The 23,910-nt window shown below is 35.3% G+C and overlaps 1 protein-coding gene across 5 annotated transcripts in view; it reads left to right on the plus strand.

Moving 5' to 3' along the window:
• Nucleotides 1-23,910, plus strand: part of MIPOL1 (mirror-image polydactyly 1) — a 305,514-nt gene that overhangs the window by 112,724 nt on the left and 168,880 nt on the right. The gene's annotated exons all lie outside the window — the stretch shown is intronic.

The raw sequence follows: 23,910 nt of genomic DNA on the forward strand, positions 1-23,910 counted from the left end.
TGATAAAGGAATCAAATTATTAGGGTATTCCTTTCTGAACATTACTTATACCTTCCTGCTCTAACTGAAACCTGATTACCGCCCTGAGGATACCGCTTCCACTGCAGTCCTCTCAAATGTGAATATATTCCCTCGCCCAGCAGTTGGACCACTGGGCTTGGAGGCTTGTTCCTCATTAGTGTTTTTAGATCACTGTTCCTTTATTCTCTCTAAACACCTCCAGCTTTGAGGCCCATGTATAAGATTGTATCACCCATTACACACTCCTGTTGCAGTCGTGTACACATTCCCGTGTCGCTTCCCTCATTTCTTAAAGATTTTAGGATCTATTTCACTGTCTCTTTCTTCAGCCTACTCCTGTCACAGTTCTTGGTGATTTAAATATCTATGTAGGTGATACTTTCAATATCCCTCTCATCTCTTTGAATCTCTCTCCTCCAATAATCCACGTACGCTATAATCTTTCTGCCATCCACCCTGTGGTCATACCCTGTTCTTGGTCATTATCAGTCTCAATTTCAAGCATCCCGCTTGATGACCACCATTTGTTATCTTTCCAGCTCACTCTAGAACTCTAACTCTTGCAAATTGTCATGTCTCCTGGCACCTGATTATATTGATCTTACCACCTCTTTTCCTATCCCTTAATCCCCTCATGTCCTCACTTCCCTCTTCATCTAGTTTGGATTCCGTGGCTCACCGTAATTATCACCAACTTGCATGTAATATAACCTCAGTTGTTTTGGCCCTCTCTTCCTTTATCCTGCTCACCTAGCAAAACCTAAGTTTTATAAATTTAACTTTCTGCCTGTTCTACACCTTCACAGCTTTATATGGCAGGAGACTATCACACAAATTTGCTGACTGAACTTACCTTGAGTTCATGACCACCGTCTTCAAGTAGACCCTTGGTGTTGCCTGGCAACCTTCCACTCACTCTCCCTCTCTGGAGGACTATTTTATCTTTCTCCTTTCTCCTCAAGCATCCAACGTCTGCCTCCCAATAGAAAAAAGAATTTCTGCTTGTCCCCACCATTTCATTCACCAGCCTACCTGCATTTGCACCCATATACTCTGCCTTTTCTACTTTCTTTTTTACATGTTTCTGTTTAAGGACAACTTCTCTGTTTCACACTAGTTTACATCTTTCCTTGCCTGCTTAAGGTTATCACTCAACCAATTGTCCCTTTTCTCTCCTACTTCATAAAATGTTTCCTTATTAGTTCATTTCTATCACTGTGTGAGATTCTTTACTATATCCCATGGAGGGTGGGTGAAAGTTTTGGTAAGTCTTGGTCAGCTTGTGGTTCACTGAGAGCAGAGTATTCACTAGGGCTCTACTCCTGGAGAATCCTCTATTCTAGTATTTGTCTCTTTTGCATTGTAAGACAATGGGAAACTCCATTATTCTTTTCACAGGGCTTAAGGCTTAGCTTTTTTTTTTTTTTTTTTTTTTTTTTGCGGTACTCGGGTCTCTCACTGCTGCGGCCTCTCCCACCGAGGAGCACAGGCTCCGGACGCGCAGGCTCAGCAGCCATGGCTCTTGGGCCCAGCCGCTCCGCGGCATGTGGGATCCTCCCGGACCGGGGCACGAACCCGCGTCCCCTGCATCGGCAGGCGGACTGTCAACCACTGCGCCACCAGGGAAGCCCTAAGGCTTAGCTTTTTAACTTTAAGCCCTATACAGTTTTGAGAGTTAGCAAATGATTTGAGTTGGAACCAAGTCTCAAATCTCCAATTTTGTCACTTCAGCCCTGCATAACTGCCAGAAGCTTAGATGATTTCTCTGTCCTCCAGCAGGAGCCCTCTGTATAGTCAAAGCCGGATTTCTCAGCCTCTTGCCCATTCTCCGAACCTTTAAAACTCAGGGGGAAAACAATGACTTCAGATCTTCAAATCACCTGTCTCCAGTTAACCGCTCTTCAGAATCCCAGCTGCTCAAGTTATTGTTGCAGCAGCAACCTTCTGATGTCTTAAACAGATATTTTTTAAAAATTTAATCTGGCTTTTCTTGTTCTTGGCTGGAGAATTGTTGTGCCACAAATGATTCTATCCTATCTCAATGTGGAAATCTGACATTTATCTTCAGATTAAAATTGGGAAAAGTTCAATTTAAACTTTTAAAGTGGGCAGCTGTTTTTAGCATTTTGTGCCCTCCCAAGTGTATTCAATCTTGGATCATTCAACATATTGTTGAAGAGATAGCCAAAACTATTTTTCTGTGCTTGAAACAATTATAAACTCAAACATTTGATATTTTTAGAAATCATCTATTTTGTTAAGTTAACTAAAACACCCATGTACATAGAGAACTTACCACTTTCTTCCTTTATCCCTGCTATATTCCAAGTCTTTATTACAAAGCCTTTGCTTTCGTGTTTTGGATATATTTTATATACCAACCCCCCTGGCCCTTTTGGCAAAAGTCCACATCCCAACCTCCATTCCCATGCCTAACTTATTCAGTGCTCAGAGGCTAGGCCCTTCACCTACTGCATCAGGTACCAACTGAGGTCCAATAACTGAAAATCTCTATAATATTATCCTACCGACTACAAGTAGCAGCGAGGCCCAAAGCCTCCTTTTGCCAGGCTCTGACCATCTATGAATGTCCTTGGAAATCGAAACTAGCCTAGAACTAGCCTAATTTAGCCAGAACCCCAAGGAATAGTATGATAATTATGTGAAAACTTGACTGGACCACAGGGTGTGGTAAAATATTTGGTAAAATGTTATTTCGGGGTATGTCTGTGAGAGTGTTTCTGTATGAGATTAACATCTGAATCTTACATCATTGGCTCTCCTGGTTCTCAGGCCTTCAGACTCAAGCCGGAACTATACCATTTTCTTATGATTTGAGTGAGATTTGGGGTTTTTGGAAAGAATACCACAGAAATTTCACCTTAATTAGCACTATTTTCTCTTTCCCCAGGCTGAGCATCTCAGCATACTTCAACCCCTTCCCTGAGTTTCCTTTTTTTTGTTGTCTTGTAGTTGTTAATTTTCCCTTCTTGGTCTATCAAGGCTGAATGATTGATCATAAATTTCTATTACCTGAACACCATGCAGAGAATCTTAACTCACCACTATTTTCTGGAAATAAGTTACTCCAAATTCCATCTTAACCCTTTTAATTTGTACACTTTTCTTAATTGTGTTTGTCGTTGAAAATATTTTTAAAACATTTATGTGGCTCTTTTAACCAGAATATAATTAGTGCATCTTTTTTTGATAGTTAATTCATTTTTGTCAAATGCTATAATGAAAACTATAGATCCTGAGATCTTTCAGGTCCAGAGTTGACAAATACAAAAAGCAGGGAGGACCAAGGGGTAATCATCAGGTTAATTAAAGAAATTCAGCTAAACATTTCACTAGTCAGTTTTCTCCTTCTCTATAGCCGCAAGCTATACCATGCACTAAGCGCAATAAAATGAAAGATAAACCAAATAAGAGGAAGACATGAATCCAGTCCAATAATACAATGAAGAAAATTCTAGGAAGACAGCTGAACAATGTACAAAAAGTACAGTTGGTCTGTTGCTTTATAACTCTTTCTACCTTTAAGCATGTTTTCCCCTCTCACTGACACATGCTTCTATCCACTTGTTACTTGCTTGTCTACCTACTACTTTAAAGCTAATTTAAATATCATCTCTTCAATAAAGTTCTCTCACATGAAGCAATATTGATAGATATATTCTTTTTGCCCACATTTTACTTTACATCCTATTACAGTACTTGTCACACTGCAGTACAGTTAATTGACTTTATGCCTATCTTCCCACCTAGCGTGAAGGTAAGAACTGTTCTTTATCTGTGTCTATTAGTCCTTAGGACAGTGTAGGCACAAAATATAGGCTTGTTGAATTAATGAACTGATGAGCTTAGCTGTTTTAGATCTATTTCAAGATACATTGAACTGAAAGAAGTTAGTGATATATTATTCATTCATCCACATTTTATTAAGGACCTGTTATATGTCTGTGTTGGGGAATTCAGCAATGATCCAAATATAGAAGGCTCTTACTCTTATGGAACTTACATTTTAGTATGGAAATATAGTGAACAAATAAATGAATAAAGTATTTTCAGTTAGGGATGTAATAAAAATAAAAAGGTAATGGAGAGTGACTGCAGTTGGTAGGAGGATTGTCACTTTAAATAGGGTGATCAAGGCAGTCCTTTTGTTTAATTGTTGAATTTTGGTGAATAGTTGAATTGAGACTTGAAAGAGGAGAAGGATCCAGCCATGCAAAATCTGTGAAGAGAGCATTCCATCAGAAAAGAATACATCAACAATGCCCTGTGAGAGGGAACAAGCTTAGTGTGTTTAAGGCTCTGATGTAAATACTCCAAGCTTAAATATGGTTGAAGTGCAGTGAGCAAGGAAGATAGCAGCAAGTGACGAGGTAGAAGAGATAGGCAGCAGACAAATTTGTAAGGTCTTGTATGCCATGGTAAGGGCTAAAAATTGTGTATAAATGCAGGAGATATTGAGGGAGAAAGGCTGTTGCAATAGTCCAAGTCAAAGATGAAACTGATGGTAGCTCAGTGGGGCAATTGTAGATTTAGAGAAGTAGACAGATTTGGGAAATATTTCAATAGTATAGTGAGTAGACCTTGAAGACGATTGGTTTGGGGCATAAGGGAGCTGGAAGAATTAGGCTTGAGTCTATTTTGGGCTTGAACAGTGTATAGATATTCACTTCCATTTTTGTGATGGGCAAGTTTTGGGGGGAATATGAATGTATTTCGGAAGGGAATTTACATTTTCTCTGGATGTGGTATATTTGAGATGATTCTTAAAAATCCATATGGAAGTGTTGAGCAGGCACTTGGCTATTGCAGTCATCAGCATATAGATAGTTAAAGCTGTGGGTCTAGATCAAACCAGGGAGAGATAATTGAGAAAGAAAGGGCTTAGGATCAAGCCCTGTGGTCTGTCAATAATTTAACAGTTGGCCAAAGTAGAAGGAGCCCACAGGGGAGACTAGGAATGATAGCAAATGAGGTAGAAGGAAACTGAAGAGACTGTGGTGTCAGAAAAGGCAAGAAAAGGAAGTGTTTGCAAAAGATGAGCATGATTAGTTCCCTTGAATGGTGTTGAGAGGTCAAGCAAGGTGAAGATGGAATCGTTTTCAGATTTGATCACATGGGAGATGTTGAGAGCCTTGACAAGGGTTTTGTCCAGGACAGAGGCCACATTGGAGTAGAGGACAGAATGGAAGGTGAGGAACTGAACCGAGTGAATGTATACAACTTTTATCCCCCTGTAATGGAGATAGAGAAATTGGCAATAGATGGAGAGGGGGCTTATGGTTAGGGTTAGGGTGAGTCGTTGGTGAGTTTTCTTTCTTTTTTAATGGGAGATTCTAAGGCATGATGTTGTGTTGATGGAAGTGAACCAGAAAAGAAGGAAAGGTGATTTTAAGGGAGAGAAGAGAGTATTGCAGTAGCAAAGTCCTGGAGTAGATAAGTAAATTGAGAGGGGATAGGATCTAGAACATAAGTGGAAGGGTTGTCTTTTACTAGGGACAGTGAAACTATGTTCGTTGTTAACAGAGGAATACCAAGAACTTGGATGGATACATATGTTGGCAAGTTGATAAATTTAGGAATTGGGGTGGCCATCCTTTTCTTAATGAAAATGTTAGGTTTGTTTAGTTTCTCAGTGTGATAGGTCAGTGGATGGTGGTGGAGATTTATAAAGAGGCAATGGTTTTAAATACAGTCAGCCCTCTGTATCTGTAGGTTTTGAATCCATAGATGTGGAAATCCCGAATATGGAGGGCCAACTGTATACTAATTGAAAAAAAAATCCACGTGGACGTGTGTAGTTCAAACTGGTGTTTTTCAAGGGTCGACTGTATTCATTGTACTACGTTATTTTATATAAGGGACTTGAGCATTTGTGGGGTTTGGTATACTCAGGAACTCCTAGAACCAATCCTCCGTGAATACCCCCAGGATGCCTGTAGTTGTCTTGGTTTGTGTGTAAATGAACATAAAAATAACAAATCTCTCCAAGTAAACCCAGAGGCTTGGCCAGTGATGTAACGATCAAAGGTAACCTTAGCAGAGGAAAACATAACCGAGTTTCTAAATCTCTCCATTGTTAGTGTTGCCTTCACTTTGTATCCTTCGTAGTTCACATAGTAGCTAGCACCTAATAGATGCAAAATAATGATTTGTTAAGTTATTAGAAGTTTGACAAAAAACTCATACTTGAAAATAAATCATAACATTTAGAGTTTCATTTTTCAAGAAAAGTAGGAAACGTGTTCAACATTCTTTATTATAGTGACTATAAATTTTTATTAATTTTTTCCCGTCTTTCCTGTCTATCATACAGTTATTTGCCTGTGCATTTTTTTCCAGTCCATCTTGCTGAAATATATTGTTGTTATTTGATCTATTCTGGTAACTTTCCTTTCTTATAAAATTTTTACAACTTTTTGAAACTATAACTTTGGAAAAGTACAGATAAGCAAGAAGGGAAAACAATCATATACAGATCCTTTGTCTTTTTTTCAATGCATATTATATCATATATACTACTTGATAACCTGATTTTTCACTTTGATTTTATATTTTGTCAGATATTCTTATATTTTTATAAATGGATATATTGAGATGTATTGAACTCGTGCTATTTGGGAGGGTGTTTATGTTTTTTTCTTTTCTTTTGGTAGTGGGAACGTTTTTGTAGCTAAATTTTTATGTACATCCATGTTTATTTCCTTAGGGAGAATTCCTAGAAGTGGAAATACTAGATCAAAGAATATAAACATTTTTAAATAAGTATATATTTTCAAATTGCTTCCTAGAAAAATTGTACATAGAAATGTTATTTGAGATTTCATTCAAGGGGACTTTAGAGGAATAAACTGCTAAGGAATTTAGACTTTATTTTATAGGCAATGGGGTCCCCTAAGATGTTTTAGTTTTCTGGTAATATAGAAAGTATATTCTTGAAGAAGATTTCTGGGCAGCACTGCGTAAAGTGAATTGAGTAATACACGTCCAAGGCTAAAGAAATAGTTGAGATCCTATTGTAATAATGCAGGCAAGAGAAAATGCAGGTCTAAACAAGAAAAATGATAGAGGAATAGATATGAATAGCTAAACTTTTTCTTAAAAATACCAATTTAATGGATGTATAATTTACAGTAAGGAATGCATATCTTAAGTGAAAAATTTGATGAACTTTGACCAATGTATATAGTCTTGTAAGCAGGACCCAGAAGCAGCACTCCAGAGGAACTCCTTCATGTCTCTTCCTAGTCAGGATTCCTTTCCAAGGGTAGTCACTACTCTTACTTACTTACCATAATAGGTCATTTTGCATGTTTCTAAACTTCATATAAAAGGAATCGTGCTATGTACTCTTTTGTGTCTGATTTCATTCATCCAGCGTTATTTATGCCAGTATGTTGATGTGTACTGTTACAGTTATCAGTGGTTTATCTTTTTCATTGTGGTGTTATGTTCTGTTGTATGAAAATAACCAGGTGTTAGAAATGTAGGTTGTTTCTATTTTTGATTTATTATGAATGGAGTACTATGGGTGTTCTTTACATGTCCTTTGGTGGGCATAAGCATTCACTACTTTTGGTATATATACGGGTATACACACAGGAGAATAGCTGTCACAGATTTATTAGCTTTAGTAGGTAATGCCAGACATTTTCCTGAAGTTATTATAAACCAGTTTACACCAGCAGTGTAAGAGCGTCTCTAGTTGTGAGAGTTAACACTTGGTATCATTATTTATTTTAATTTCCATCATTTTGATGGAGATATAGTTGTATTTCATTAGGCTTTAATTTGCATTTCCTTAATCACTAATGATGTTGAGCACCTCTTCATATATTTATTGACCATTTTGATATCCTTTGTGAAATGTCTGTTAGGCTTTTGCCTAATATTAAATTTGTTTTTTTCTTATTGATTTATATAATTTGGATACAAATGCTTATATAGCTTGGGACTTGCATTTTTATTCTCTTAGTTACAGTGCTGGTGAAGACTAATTTTGTCATCAAAAGTTCTTAATTTTAATGAGGTAAATTTTATAATTTTTTTTCTCCTTATAGTTAATGCATTTTGTGTTCTATTTAAGAAACCCTTGCTTTCCCAGAGTGATGAACACATTCTGCTGTGCTTTCTTCTAGAAGCTTGATTATTTTAGCTTTCACATTTAGGTCTTCATCAGTTCCAAATTAATTTTTATATGGTCAAGGTACATCATTTTCTTCCTATGGATATCCAGTTGACTGGACCCACTATCATGTATTAAAAAGATCATCTCCTTTCCTCCTGCCTCCAATGAATTGTAGTATATCAGGTGGCTGTATATGTATGGGTCTGTTTCTGGATTCTTGGTCCTTTGTTCAGCTTGTCATTTTCCACTAAAAAAAAAAATCTGCTAGTATTTTTATGGGAATTGCATGCACTCTAAAGATCAATTAGAGGAAGATTGGCCTTTTAGCAATATTGAGTCCAAACCATTGATATTTTCATGAAAACTATTAATTTTTCTTTGTATACTGCTTTAGCTGCATGCCACAAGTTTTTGATATGTTGTTTCATTATTATATACCTTAAAATATTTGTTATTTTCTGCATGTGATTTCTTCTTTAATCCATGAAGCATTTAGAAGTGTGTTGCTTAATACTTAAGCATTAGGAGATTTGACGTTACCTTTCTGTCATTGAGTTAGAATTTAATTCCATGGTGGCGAGAAAACAAACTATATGATTTCAGTCCTTAGAAATTTGTTGATACTTTCCTGTGACCCCAAGACAGGCTTTATTTGTTAGATGAGCTGTGTACTCTAAAATATTGTGTATTCTGCAGTTGCTGAATATCATGTTCTTCTCTATATGTCATTTACGCCAAGTAGATTAATCTTTTTTTTCAGTTCTGTATTCACAGATTTATTCTTGCTTGTTGTATCTCTTTCTGAGAGAGGTGTTTAAAGTATCAAATGATTATGATGAATTTTTCTCCCTTTAATTCTGTTAACTTTTGTCTTATTTATTTTGAAGCCATGTTGTTAGGTTCTTAAATCTTTAGGATTACTGTATCTTCCTGTTCAGTAGACTGATTTATCATTATGAAATGTCCATTTTTATCTTTTTTATAATACTTCTTGCCTTAAAGTCTACTTAAGTATATGAATGTCATATCCTTTTCCATCCTTACTTTCAACCTTTTTCCCCCAACATTTTCTTATGAAATATTTTCGACATACGGCAGAGTTGTAAGAATTTTACAGTGAATATCTATTTACTTACCGCCTGGAATCTATTGTTAATATTTTGCTAAGCCTGATTTATTACATTATCTCTGTGTTATCCATCCTTTCCTCTATCCGTCAGTTTATCTCACTCACTTAGTGCATTTCAGTTAAATGCAGGCATCAGTACTTTGGCCTCTGAATTCTTCAGCATAGCATATCATTAGTTATCACCCCAGAATTTTCCCTCATGCTCTTTCCAGTTAATCCATGTTCCTACCATTCCCCAATAGCAGTCACTAATCTGATATTTTTACATCATTAATTAGTTTTACTTTTTCTAGAAAGTTTATATGCTCGAGATCTCAATATACCTAAGATGATCACATTTATTTGTGTCTTATATTCTTGTGCAGGTAAGAAATATATATTTTTCTAATCTTGCATCTTGCTGTTAAGGACCGATTTTTTTTTTTCTTAAGATTTTCTTCATCTTTTTGAAGTAGATGTAGGATTTCTATTGTTCTTTTTCTGTGCTAATTCCTGTGGGTCATTCTGTTAGAATGATGACTATGCATTTCAGCATATCAATCCTAAAGATCTACGTATAGTTTCGCCATCTTAAGATATCAAAATCTGAAATTATTTCCCTAAAAATTAGTCTTCACCAGCATTGTAACTAATACTTTAAAAAGTATAATAGACTGTATTAAGTACACAATACCATTTCCTTTGATATATTGTTATTCGGTGTAATAGTAAACCCATCCTTATTTTCCAGAAGAAGCAGTGTTGGGCAAGATTGCAAGGAGTGTGAATTTAAACCATGAACAGGTTTGATAATTAGTAGGAGTCTCTAAGTATTGAGGAGCCTGTATTGTAACCTTTTTGGTGTGAAAGCCATCTTTATTCTAAAGACTGTGAAGTTTTTTGTGTAAGTTATAAATTTATCATTTTTAAATTCTCAAATTTTGTAGTAGTATTCTTGGAAAACTACTTGATAGTTTCATAAACCGCCATTTGGGCACAAAAATTCAAATTGCTGTGGTTTTGTTTCTTTAGTACTTCTCTGATTTCATAAGGAAAGATTTCAGTTAACATCTTGGTGGATTATATTTCTGCTAAATTTTATCTTCAAAAACACAATTACATGCAACCAAATATCTAGTAAAATTATTTGACTTGCTTACACAAGTATTGCAGGAGGAACATAAAGGTATCTGAATATATCATTCACCACAAAATATATGTCTTTAGTCCAAAGTATCAGGACACTTTAAAATAAAACTTGTATTCTCAACATCAAGGCCTCCACTCTTTTGAAAATGACTCTGTGTCTGTGCTTGTACATTTGCCTAAAGGTTTGTTTGATTAATTGCTACTTGACTCATCTATCATAGTACTAAGCTCTGGGATCACAAAAGATCAGATTCCCAAACCACCTCCTAGAATTAACTTAAATATCTAATGTCGATACTTTGCAATGATTCAGGGGGTAATGGTTTTCATTACTAATAGCCTGTTTCAGTATTAGAAACCCTTGAAAACAATTCCAAATTTATATATTAACTCATTGTTAATATTATTTAACCTTTGTGGTAAAAAATTATAATAATGTTATTAGTAGGTGAAAATATAAAATATACTTTTAAATTATAATTTATCTGGAAACTTTTTCAATAAATATATCTATAAATCATAAATGTATTACTAGATCTTCATGAGTGTTATTTTGCTTTAGTGATCATTAGAAATTGAGAGTTTTTCTCTATTAATATGTTTACTTTTTATTTACAGTTTTTATTTCAGATAAAATTTACACACAAATGAAATACATAAATATTAAATCACCAATTTGACAAGTTTTGACAAATACATCCACACGACCACATCCCTATAAAGATATAGAACATTTCCGTATCCCAAGAATGTTCCCTCATTTATTTCCCTTCCCTACCAATCATGCCTGCCGCACCCAAACAACTTTTCTGTTTTTAACCACAGATTTATTTTGCTTATTCTAGAACTTCATACAAGTGGATTATACAATGACAGCAAAATATTTATGATATTCATCCATGTTGCTCTTTTATTTTTATTTATTTATTTATTTTTTTGCGGTACCTGGGCCTCTCACTCATGCGGCCTCTCCCCTTGTGGAGCACAGGCTTGGGACACGGAGGCTCAGCGGCCGTGGCTCACGGGCCCAGCCGCTCCGCGGCATGTTGGACCCTCCCAGACCAGGGCACGAACCCGCGTCCCCTGCATCGGCAGGCAGACTCTCAACCACTGCGCCACCAGGGAAGCCCCATATTGTTCTTTGTATCAGTAGTTCTTTCCTTTTTGTTGATAAGTAGTATTCCATTGTGTATAAACTTACATTTCTTATTCATTTTCCTGTTGATAGAACAGGAAACTTGAATTTGTCCAATTTTTGTCCCTTATGACTAAGGCTACTATGAGAATTCTTGTACAAGTCTTTTCGTGGACGTAAGTTTTCATTCTCTTGGTTAAAAACCTAAAAGTGGAATTGCTGGGTCGCAAATTGTTCACTGAAGTTGCTGTATCATTTTACAGTCTCAGCAGCAATTTATGGAAGTTCTGATTGATTCATATACTCACCAACAATTGTTGTCAGTATTTTTAATTATAATTATTTTATTCAGTGTCTAGTAATATATATATCATTGTGGTTCTAATTCACATCTCCCAATGACTAATAATGTTGAACACTTTTTATGTGCTTATCAATCATTTATATGTTTTCCTTTTTGAACATCCGTTCAAGTCTTTTGCCTATCTTTTAATAGGGTGATTTGACTTTTTATTGATTTGTAGGTGTTCTTTGTATATTCTAGATAAAGTCAGTTGTCAGATATATGTAGTAAAAATATTTTCTCCTAGTCTTTTCTTGCTTATTCATTTTAATTTTATATTCTAATAGACAGAAGTTTTCAATTTTGATGAAGTCTGATATATCAGTATTTTAATGTATCTTGTCTAACAAATGTTTCCTCACCTCAAGATCACAAAGATATTGTCCTGTGTTTTCCTCTACAAGCTTTATTGTTTTAGCTTTTAATCAGTGATTTACTTTGAGTTAACTGTTGTGTATAGTATAAGATTCAGTATCATTTTCTGAACAAGTTAATATTCAGTTGTTCCAGCACTACTTGTTGAAAGGTGGATTTTTACCCCATTGAATGGCTTTGGTGTCATTTTTTGAAAATTAATTGACCATATATATCTATTTATGGACATACTATTCTGTTTTAATAATCTATTTTTCTATGCTTATGCCAATGCCACACTGCATTGATTGCTATAAATTTTGATGTTAGGCATTGAAAGTCCTCCAACTCTGCTTGTTTAAGGTTGTTTTTATTATTATAGATTCTTTGTATTTTCCTATAAATATTAAAATCAGATTTTCAATTTCTATAAAATGCCTGGTGGGATTATGATTAGATTGTGTTGAATCAGTAGATCATTGGAGTGGAGGGGGATTGACATCTTAACAGTTTTTAGTTTTTTTTTTAAATCCATGGTGTTTCTCACAATCTTCTTGATATTAATAATGCACCACATGGTTTAAATTTAGGAATCTTAAAACAGTAAAATTTCACTTGCCTTCATCCTTTTGATATATTGACATATATTTTTATGTTTATTTTGATTCAAATAATAAATTGTCTTTTAAAGAAATTTTGAGAATTAAAAATGTACTCTTCTGTGTTTATCCATCATTGATTTTAGATACTCTCTGTTTCTTCATGTTGGAATGAATTTTGTTTTTTTGTTATTTTCCCTAACTTGAATAACATCTTTTAGCCCTGCCTTCCCCCTCCCTCCCTCCCTCCCTCCTTCCTTCTTTCCTTCCTTCCTTTCTTCCTTCCTTTCTTCCTTCCTTCCTTTTTCCTTTCTCTCTCTCTCTCTTTCTCTTCTCTAATACACATGTGCTCTTGTTTAGTTCAGTTCTCATTTATCTGAATGTATCTTTATTTAACCCTCATTTTTTAAGGACATAGTCACTAGATATAGATGGATATAATACATAAGATGGCTATGAGATGCCCCAAGCGGTCTCCTGTATTCTAGATATATTCCTCCTTACCTCCATTGTATAGTAGCAACTCTGTTTCCCGTGGGTAGTCAGGATTAGTTACCTCAGCCAGTACATTAACCTTCTTCCTTACATATTGATTCAGAGGCATGAGGAGCCCTAAGTGACAAGGTAACAGTTTCAACTTCCAGTTTAATGGAATTTTTGTTATGTCACTAGGTGGAAGTTTTTCTCCCTTTGGAACTAAGACCCCTGGATTAACAGAATCTCAGTTTGCAGAGATGGGAAGCAAAAATCTTGCTATTGGATCACTGTGGGTAATAATGAATGAAGCCACTCCCATTTCAACCCCTTGATTCCTGGACCTGTGAATATTGGCTGTGGATGAAAAAGTACTATATATTGGATTCTAGTTTAGAGCATATACAGTGTCATGGAGAACCTTGTCCTAGCCCCACCAGGTATTGCCACATATCTGGCACTATAATCAAGTCTTCAGAAATCCATTCCACTGTTTTATCAAGCTAGCTGCATCAGGATGATGCATAACTTGGTAAGATCAGTGTTCATGAGCATGAGCCCATTGCGACACTTCACGTGCTATGAAGTGAGTTCCTTGATCAGAACAATGCTGTGTGGAATCTCATGGTGATATGTACGGCATTCTGTAAGTCCATGGATGGCTGTTTTTGAATAAGCATTGCATTCAGGGAAGCAAATCCATATCTGGACAAAGTGTTTATTCCAGTAAGAACAGTAAAGAGCAGTTTTGGTGAGAAGGTAGGAGAATGAAAGTTTGTGATCCAAGAGCAGAGTTTCAGAGTTAAGGATTAAAGAGGACTAAGGAGAGGATATGGCTGGGGTTATTGTTTGAAGGTAAATTTTATTGGAATAGATGAGTCAAGAAATTGTGAGGCTACAGTGTTGTATTGGTGATTCTTGCTTTTTGGTCTAGAATATTGACAAGAAAAAAAAATGTTTTAATGTGGGAAAGTAACCTTTGTTGTCAGATCACAGTGGTACAGATGAGAAGCAAGTCATCCAAATCAGTGCTTCTCAAACTGTCTGTGGTGAAAACCAGTTTAAAAAAACGTTTTTCCAATGTGTTGTGGACCACTACTTTATAACATAATAAAAATGACATCAAAAAATGAAACGAAGAAATATATAGACATGCAGGATTCAAGCAAACATTCTTTTAATGGGTTCAAAGCCATAAAGTTTGCTCTGTGAAATTCCTATAAAATGTTTAATTGCTTCTTCTGAATTTTAGTACTAGCTTCATGGCAGTATCAGTTTCGGACCACTACTAGCTGTGGACCACGCATTATGAACGGATAACAGAAATTTCAAAATTGAAAAGGTTGTTTAAAGAAGGATTAGTGGACTGGAAATGACAGTTGGGAACCAGGAAAAATACATGTACTTTTTTTCTGCCTCTGAACTAACAGTATATGAAAGAAGAGTACGCTGTACTAGAGAGGGTGCAGACAAAAGTGTCACTGGAAGTGAGGTGGTTTTATATTGAGCTGAGGAAATAAAGGGATTAAGCTTAAGAATGTATGGAAGTATCTTGGCAATAAAAAAGTACTTCCAAGCTCCATAATGCCAAAAGTACAAGGAGGGTAGGTAAGAGAAAGAGCTAAGCCAGAAGAGAATTCAAGTTTTAGTTGACTTTAGGGAGCTGAATATAATGTAGACTTATTTTTCACTGAGATTGCTCTTAAGTTAATCACTGCTAAATAGTTTGGATGATGTTCCTGGCTTTGCATATGCATATTAATAAAACAGTTTCAAGAACATTTAAACATTTTTTTTTTAAATCGGTGAAATGAGGAATTCCCTGGTGGTCCAGTGGTTAGGACCCTGTGCTTCCACTGCACGGGGCATGGGTTTAATCCCTAGTTAGGGAACTAATATCCTGCAAGCCACCTGGTGTGGCCAAATAAATAAATAAAAATAGGTGAAATGATTGACTCCATTGAAAAACTAGGAAGTGTCCTGAGAATTGTCCCAAGTTTCCGAAGCATTTCTTATAGTAGTCACTAAACCAGTCCACAAGTATTTACTGGTTTCCTATGGAGAACACTAGTTATATTTACATATTCAAAGATAATTAGTCTTATCTCTCAAAGAGAATGACTTTTATATAATTTTCAACTTGTTGATACTTCGCTTTATCACACAATTTTTTAGTTTTTATCCTGTTGTAATCTTAGAAGTTGGAGTGGCTTCTGTTAGGATTTAACAACGTTTGGACAACACACATTATACAAGAAGAAAATTAAGAATGAGCACTTAAGTAATTGACAGTTCTATTGAGATTACAACATTTATAATAGCAAACAGACAAAGTTTTCAAACCAAGAGAAGGAGGCATCTGTGATTCCAGGAATCCAAAAACTGAAAAAAGAGCTTAATAAACTATTAAACTGAGGCTATCATCCGGTGTGTACTAATACTATTTCCTGAACTCTGCCTTCTGTTTTACAATAATGTAAGAAGCATCTCTATTATTTTGTGCAATAACTGCCAACTTAACATTTAGGTTATACTGTTGTTTGTTTGTGGATTTGGAGAAAATCCATTGAAGTTTACTTAAGAACCAACTCATTACAATGGTATTATTTACTGAATTTTGTTTTCCTGACCATTAGCTAACTACAAGGTTCAGCATTACAAGGTTATAACTGTACAAAAAGGATCACAGTACCATATCCTAGTCATGGCATTAGCCAGAGAAGTAAAGTCATCATGTTTGAAATAAATGCCTTTGCAGCACTGAAGAGATTATAAAAATTGCATAAGCTAGATTAGATCTCTTTTATGTAGTAATTTTATAGTTATCTTTATTTTAATTATTTCAGTTATAAAATATTGTTACACGATTCATTATTTCTGGTTATTCCTATTAAACTAGAAATGCAGTACTTTTCTGATATAATTCATAACAAAACAAAAATTCAAAGCAGTTCTAGAGTTTTTATTATTGAAATTGAAGAAGTGTTATTAACTTTGAATTGTAACTTTTTAAGTTAATTAATTTATTGGCTGCGTTGGGTCTTCGTTGCTGTGTAGGGGCTTTCTCTAGTTGCGGTGAGCAGGGGTTACTCATTGTTGCGGTGAGCAGGCTTCTCATTATGGTGGCTTCTCTTGTTGCGGAGCACGGGCTCTAGGCACGCGGGCTTCAGTAGTTGTGGCTGGTGAGCTCTGTAGTTGTGGCTCACGGGCTCCAGAACACAGGCTCAGTAGTTGTGGCGCAGGGGCTTAGTTGCTCCATGGCATATGGGATCTTCCTGGACCAGGGCTCGAACCCGTGTCCCCTGCATTGACAGGTGGATTCTTAACCACTGTGCCACCAGGGAAGTCCCTGTAACTTTTAATTTAATGACTAGAATTGTAATCTCAAATCTATTTAAGATTTTAGGTGATCATCCTAAAACATCTGGAAAGTACAAACCAACTTTTCTTAAATTTTATATAAACACATTTCTAATTCAACTTTAATGTATTAAGTAATTATGAATCCATATAATTAGTAATTATTGACATAATAAACAATGCATACATTAGATGTGAGATATAATAGCCTCAGTGTTAGATTGCCATTTTCTTTTTATTAGACCTGAAGGCTACCCCAGCAGATTGACATCCTGAGAAGTTGTGGGTATGGTGCGAGGGGTGCCTCTTTCCAGCACAGCAGATACTACTGAACTCAAGGGACTCTGTGGCTTTTATTTTTCTCCCTTCTTCATTTTTTGGGCAGCATGTTTAGATTACTCCCTTGGATTTATCAGCCTACGCTTCCCTTTTTTTACTCCCAGAACAATGTGCCATTATACACAGCCAGTTAGAATACACAGCCAGAGAATTAGGATACTGGGCAAGAGAGATCAGAGAGGGGTAGGTTGAATGGACAAATGATAAGTTAGTTTTGGCTTACTTTTCTATTCAGGGAAGTATTACTTGCATTTTTAATCTCTTTTAGTTTCTTATGTTATTAACAGCTCAAATGTTGGTAATCATTTCTAGTTATGTTCTAATTAAAATCCAGAAAAGGTAATTTCATAACTCTCCACTTCAGTAATCACATTTGGTAGGTCATCAGTGTCTAGTTATTAGAAGCTAAGTAAACACTATTACTAATTTACTTTTAGTTTACTCATAATTCAGTAATTATTATCATTTACATATTATTGCAAAACCTGGAGGGAAATTTCTACTAAAGAAATGTTTAGGAATTTATGTACCTAATTTCATTTTCTGTTCACTATTATAGAAAATAACCAGTTTTACAGATATTAGGAAAAGATATATTGAAAGTTATAGGAAATTGGAAGGGAAGAGTTTCATTGGGTGTCAAGTCAGTTTGAAATAAATGAAAACTTATTATTCCAGTCTATACTGCAGGAACCTTTTCCTTATTAGGGAAAAATTGCTTTTGGTCCCTTGAAAAGCAATAGAGACTTCTTGTCATGTCAGAGTAATTATTACCAATCTTGTGTTCCCTCAAAAAACAATTATAAAATTGGAAAAAAATGTGTGAACAGCAGGCTGCTCGGGAATGCACAGAGGTGAGCTCAGTGATTTCCCTGGTATTGTGCCTGGGAGTTACTCTTGCTGACTCAGGAAGGTAGAACTCAGGCAGAGCAGTGGTCTTGCTGCACTAAAAAAGAAGAAATTTAAGTCCAGGTATTTGAAATAGCTGAAACTTGCAGGAGATGATATTAGATCAGAGGAAACTATGCCCATATGTTTGGAGGGAGGCTAGAGTGGAAACACCAGGTATCTGTGTGTTTATTCACCTTCAGTCCTTGTCCAAGACTTTTGCAGTGCATGCACAGGGCTTGCACACAAGTGGTTTAAAAGCACTGCCAGAGTGCTGTGAGTTAAAAGAAGTAAGTCCATTGCTGAGAACCTTGGTCATTCAATTGATTCTTCCTTGGGTTAAGGACCAAGCCTGAATGCAATGCTGTTTAATAGAACATTCTACAATAATGGAAATGTCTCTGCATTGTTCAGTTTGGTAGCCATGGACTACATTTGGTTCTTGAGCACTTTAAATGTGGCTAATGCAAAAGAATAATTTATTTTAAATTTTATTTAGTTTTAATTAATGTATACTTAAATCTTAATAGCCACATGTGCCTTCTGGCTACCATATCAGACAGAGCAGCTCTAGTTTAAGAGTCAGGCCCTAGGATTAAGTTCAAAACTGGAATAGACCTGCTCAAATAAATTATAAAAATAAATTTGATAGGTGCAAAGGAATCCAGCAATAACTTAACTCTTTGCTAGAGGAAAAATTTGCATTTTTCAAATAAAGACAACATAATCTAGGTACCTTACAATGAGCCACCTGCAATGACCAGCATATAATTAAAAATACTAGAAGCAGATAAATGTGACCCACAGTCCAGAGAAAATGTAGTCAACAGAAACAAGTCTTGACATACCTCAATATGTTAGAAATTGCAGAAACGTACTTTGAAGAAGTTATTCTAAGTTCCTTAAAAGATTTAAAGGAAAGGTGATCCCAGTGAGTGAACTGATGGGTAATATCAGCAAGGAAATGAGACTCTAGAAAGAGCTTAATTGTAAAGCTAAAACTGTAACACCTGATATGAAAACTTCAGTGGACAAGCTTAATAACAGTTTAGAGACCATACAATGAAAGGTTAGTGAACTTGAAGACAGATCTCTAGAATTTATCTAACCTGAAGAAAGGAGGAAAAAATGAAAATAAAAGAATACAACCTCAGTGATCTATGGAACAATATCAGGCAGTCTAACAATGTTTAACCTCCAAATATTTAGGGATATTCTAGATATCTTATTCTTGTTAATTTCTCATTTAGTTCCCTTGTGAGCAGAAATATACTCTGTGATTTCAATCTTTTCAAATTTATTGTGATATATTTTAAGGTCCAGCATAGTCTTTTTTTACTGTTCCTTTGAGAAGAATGTGTATTCTGCATTTGTTGATTGTTTTATAAATTTCACTTAGGTCAAAGTGAATGAAAAGTCAAGGCTTCTACAATGTTAATGATTTTGTCTAGATTGTCTGGCAGTTACAGAGAGAACCAATTATGATTGCTGAATAGTGTAAAAGAATGAAATTAGAGCACTCATGCTATCTGATTTCAAGACTTGCTCTAAAACTACAATAGTCAAGACAGTGCTTTCTGCATACACAAATCAGTGGAACAGTGTAGAGAGCCCAGAAACAGATCTTGTATATAGTCCCTTAATTTTTTTTACATTTTAATAGCTTTATTGAGATTTGCATGCTGTTCACACATTTAAAGTTACAATTCAGCATTTTTACTGTATTCACAGAGTTGTACATTCTCACAATTTTAGGATATTTTTATCATCCTAAAAGAAACTCTATACCCATTATTAGTCATTCTCGTTCATTCCACCAAAACAGTCCTCCACCAGCCCTAGGCAACCAGTAATCTAGTGTCTGTCTCCATAGATTTACCTATTCTAGACATTTTATGTAATGGAATCATACAATATGTGGTCTTTTTTGATTAGCTTCTTTCACTTTGTATAATGCACTTAAAGTTCGTTCATGTGGTAGCATGTATTAGTACTTTTATTGCTAAATTAATCCTTTTTAAGTTACCAAGTAATAATATGGATATACCAGATTTTGTTATTCATTTGTCAGTTGATGGACATTTATTTCTGCTTTGTGTTTATTACAAGTAATTCTACTCTGAACATACATTTAAAGTTTTTGTGTGGACGTATATTTTCATTTCTCTTGGATGTATATCTGAAAGTGGAATTTCTGGGTCATATGGCAACCCTATATTTAACATTTTGATGATTGTATATGTCTTTTTATGACTGGCTTATTTCACTTACTTAGCATGGTGTCCTCAATATTGTAGCATGTGTCAGAATTCCTTTATTTTGAAGGCTGAATAATATTCTGTTTTATGTATATACCACGTTATATTTATCTGTTCATCCATCAGTGGACACTTGGGTTGCCTCTACCTTTTGGCTATTGTGAAAAATGCTGCTGTGAACATGGTGTACAAATATATCTTGAGGCCCTGCTTTCAATTCTTTTGAGTATACACCCAGAAGTGGAATTGCTAGATCATATGGTAATTCTATTTTTACTTTTTTTTAAGAAACTGTCATACTGTTATCCATAGTGGCTGCATCATTTTACATTCCCGTCAGCAGTGCACAAGGCTTCCAATTTCCATATACTTACTGACACTTGTTTTCTGGGTTTTTGTTTTATAATAGCCATTCTAATAGGTGTAAGGTAGTATATTAGGTGGTTTTGATTTGTATTTCCATAATGATTAGTAAGGGTGAACATCTTTTCATATGTTTATTGGCCATTTTTATATCTTCTTTGGAGAAATGTCTATTCAAGTTCTTTGCCCACTTTTTAATCAGGTTTGGTGTTTTGTTTTTGAGTTACATGAGTTATTTATGTATTCTAGATAGTAACCTTTATCACGTATGTGATTTACAGATATTTTCACCTGTTCCATGGGAGGCATTTTCAGTCTGTTGATTGTGTTCTTTGATGCACAAAAGTTCTTAATTTTGATGTCCAATTTATCTGTTTTGTCTTTTGTTGCCTGTGCTTTTGGTGTCATATCCAGGAAGTCATTGACAAACCCAGTATCCTGAACTTTTTCCCTTATGTTTTCTTCTAGAAGTTGTATAGCTTTACCTCTTACATTTATTTAGTTCTTTGATCCATTTTAAGTTAATTTTGTATATGGTGTAAAGTAGAGGTCCAGCTTCATTATTCTGCATGTGTATATCCAGTTTTCTCAGCACCATTTCTTGAAAAGACTGTCTTTTCCTCCATTGGATGGTCTTGGTAACCTTGGGAAAAAAATTTTCACCATGTATACAAGGGTTTATTTCAAGGCTTTCTATTTTAATCCATTGGCCTACATGTCTGTCTTTATGCCAATGCCACACTCTTTTGATTATTGTGGCTTTGTAATAAGTTTTGAAATCAGGAAGTGTGAAGCCTCCATGTTATTGTTATATTTTCTTGGTGGAGTAAGCATTTTATCATATATTGTCTTTATTTGTCTTTTGTACCAGATTTTGACAAAGTCTGTTTTGCTCGATGTTAGTATAGCCACCCCTGCTCTCCGTTTGCTACCATTTGCATGGAATATCTTTTTCAACCTATGCATGTCTTTAGATCTAAAGTTAGTCTCTTGTAGACAGCATATAGTTGGATTCTGGCTTTTTAATCCATTCTGCCAATCTTTGTCTTTTGATTGAGGAATTTAGTCTAGTTACATTTCAAGTAATAACTGATAGAAAAGGACTTACTATTGCCATTTTATTCATTGTTTTTGGTACATCTTATAGCTTCTTTGTCTCTCATTTCAGCCCTTACTGCCTTCCTTGGTTTTCAGTTGATTTTTTATAGTGTTGTGCTTTGATTCCCTTCTGATTTCCTTTTGTGTATATTCTGTAAGTATTTTCTTTGTGGTTACCATGAGGAAACATAAAATATCCTAAAAGTTATAACAATCTGTTTTAAACTGATAACTTTAATCACATAAAATACTATACTCCTTTAAAGCTCTGTTCCCCCCACTTTATGTTATTGTTGTCACAGATTACATCTTTATATATTATGTACTCATTAACATAGATTTCTAAGTATCCTATGCTTTTGTCTTTAAATCCTATAAAAGAATAAAAAGTGGGGTGACAAACCAAAATTACAGTAATAAAGATTTTTTATATTTGTGTACTTTACTGGATAACTTTTGTATTTTAACATGGCTTTTAGCTATTCTGTACTGTCCTTTCATTTGAACTCAAAGGACTCTCTTTAGCATTTTTTGTTAGAGCAGATTTAATGTTAATGAACTTCCTCAGGTTTTGTTTATCTGAGAATGTCTTAATTTTGCCCTCATTTTTGAAGGATATTTTTGCCAGATATGAAATCCTCATTTGACAGGGTTGTTTGTTTGTTTCATTCAGCAATTTAAATATATCATCCCACTGCCTTCTAGCCTGCAAAGTGTCTCCTGAGAAATCAACTGATAATTTTATTGAGGATTCCTTGTACATGAACAGTTGCATTTCTCTTGCTGCTTTCAAGATTATCTGTCTTTGACTTTCAACAGTTTGATTATAATGTATCTTGATACAAGTCTCTTTATATTTATCCTACTTGGAGGTAATTGAGTTTCGTGTATTTTTATATCCTGTGTTTCCTCAAATTTGGGAAGTTTTCAGCCATTATTTCTTTAAATAAGCTCTCTATCCTCTTTCTCTCTCTCTTCACTTTCTTTGAATTTCATAATGTGTATATTAGTCCACTTGATAGAACCATAAGTCCCTTAGGCTCTATTTACTTTTCTTTATTATTTTTTATTTTTTCCTCAGACATTATAATTTCAAACTATCTTTGTTCAGGTTTACTGATTCTTTTTGCTTGTTTGAGTCTGCTGTTGAACCACCCTAGTGAATTTTTCAATTCAGATATTGTGTTTTCCAGCCCCAAATATCTGTTAGGTTCTTTTTAAAAATAATTCTTTTATTTTGTTTATATCCTCATTTTGTTCATGTGTTGTTTTCCTGACACTGTTTAGTTTTCTGTTCATGTTCTCCTTTAGCTCATTGATCATACTTAAGACAGTGGTTTAAACTCTTTGTCCAGTAAGTTTGAGAACTGTGTTTCTTTAAGATTGGTTTCTGTGGATTTATTTTGTTCTTTCAGATAGGCTGTAATTCCCTGTTTCTTTGTATGCCTTCTGATTTTTTTGTTGAAAATTGGGCATTTGAAATAATACCCACATCTCGCATTCTCTGTAGACTGGATCTGTGCAGAAGACTTTCACTAATCAGCCTGCTCTGATGACTGAAGATCCTCTTGAGCCTTTTCTGGAGATGTATCTTCCCTGGGCCCATGTGTGCACTTTTATTCCAATTCTTCTGTATACTTGTCTGCTTTTAAATGTCTTATTTCTCTTAGAGTCTCACACTTGCTTCTTCACAAAGCCTTTGGTATGTATGGTAGTCCTCTGCTAATAATCTCTTGACTCCAGACAGCATGGCTCTACAGTTCCCCTATAGCTCTCAATCACTGCGGCATTCACTACAGCTTTTGGTAACCTCCAACCTAACATCCAAACCATGCCATCGTTCCCATAAGTACTTCAGTTCAGGAAAGGCAGAAACAAGTGCCTGGGGCAGCCCCTAGACAGACCAGTATGTTGGAAACAAGTGCCTCTCTTTTGTTCCATCCAAAGGAGGAACTGAGAATTGGGTAGCCTCCTCCCAACTGACATCACTATGATGTGCCATGGAGACAGTCCAGGAGGAGCAAGTAAAACTGCTTCAAATTTTCCTACCAATTTGAAGAGTGTCAAATTGGTTGGGGGTTTATTTGGTTGCTGCTGATCCTTAAGTGTTTTCTAGAATTCCCACGAAGCTTTAATCCATATGCTATTTACTTTTTTTTCCATTGGGGAGCTAGGGCCTGGAGCTTGTTTGTCCACCATCTTGCAGGTGTCATTCTCCTCATTGTGGTTTTGATTTACATTTCCCTAATGGCTAATGATGTTGACTACCTTTTGT

This window comes from Orcinus orca, chromosome 2 (assembly GCF_937001465.1).
Source record: "Orcinus orca chromosome 2, mOrcOrc1.1, whole genome shotgun sequence".
NCBI lineage: Eukaryota > Metazoa > Chordata > Mammalia > Artiodactyla > Delphinidae > Orcinus > Orcinus orca.